This window comes from Mus caroli, chromosome 4 (genome assembly GCF_900094665.2).
Source record: "Mus caroli chromosome 4, CAROLI_EIJ_v1.1, whole genome shotgun sequence".
NCBI classification, from domain to species: Eukaryota; Metazoa; Chordata; class Mammalia; order Rodentia; family Muridae; genus Mus; species Mus caroli.
Window position 1 is genome coordinate 138,445,739 of NC_034573.1, and position 992 is coordinate 138,446,730.

Consider the following 992-nt stretch of genomic DNA (forward strand, 5'->3'; position numbering starts at 1 on the left):
CCTTTTCTTTTTTGTTCCTGCCAGTGGTACTGCCGGATGCTGGGTGTTCTGTGGGCTATAGGGAGCCTGCTCTAGGGCCCAGTGCTATGGGGTAAGGGTCCAGGTAGGGCAGCCTGAAGCTATAGCTTTTCAACTGCCCAAGAGTGTTCCTAGCTTATGGATTGAAGCAGGGTGCATCATACTTGCTCAGTGAGGCATTGCTTCTGCTGTGGATATAAACCTGAGTTCAAATCCTTCCAGGCGCTCTCCCAGGTTTCCAAAGCTACCTGCATGGGCCTGGCCTCTCTCCAAGGTGCTGAACCTGACCCTCTACTGCATCACAGCCTCTTGCTGGAACCAAGGCTCTGGTTTCTGGAGAGCAGCCAGTTACAGGTCTTCGTGTCTGCTCTCCCCAGGAATTGCATGTAAGGCTAGCTAGAGCAGGAGTCACAGACCCTTTCCTGCCCTCGCCAAGGGGAATGGAGGGTAAATCATGGGAAAATTGTGGGCTAGCAGGGTCACCAAGGCAGTTGGCCCCCTACTGGAGTGACACTGCAGTCTCCCTCACAAGGAAGCCTGTGAAGTACTCCTGGGGACCCGGGTCTGGCACACACACACAAACTGTGTGCCAGGGAGCTAGTGGTTCTTGCTGTTAATGGCCTCAACCTAACTTCTTAGGTGCCCATCCCCAAAACTCCTAGCTAAATGTCTGCTGTGTTTGGACCTGACACCTCAGTGCAGGAAGGTCAGACACTTGGGGGGGCTCCCAGGAAGAGATCCATGGGACACCATCTTCCAGCCTCCCTGGTACCAGACCAGTGACCCAAGATGGAGCAGGGAGCAGGGGCCAAGAGAACCAATGCAAAAAGCAAGGGCTCTCCCCAGACATGTACAGTACAGTACAGTGTTGCCTGCTTTGGCTGAAGCTGAGCCTTCAGCTGACAGTGGGGGCCCTGGAGTCTGAGCCACCAGATTCTTGGATAGACTGGTTTGTGTGGTTAATAGAGGGTTTT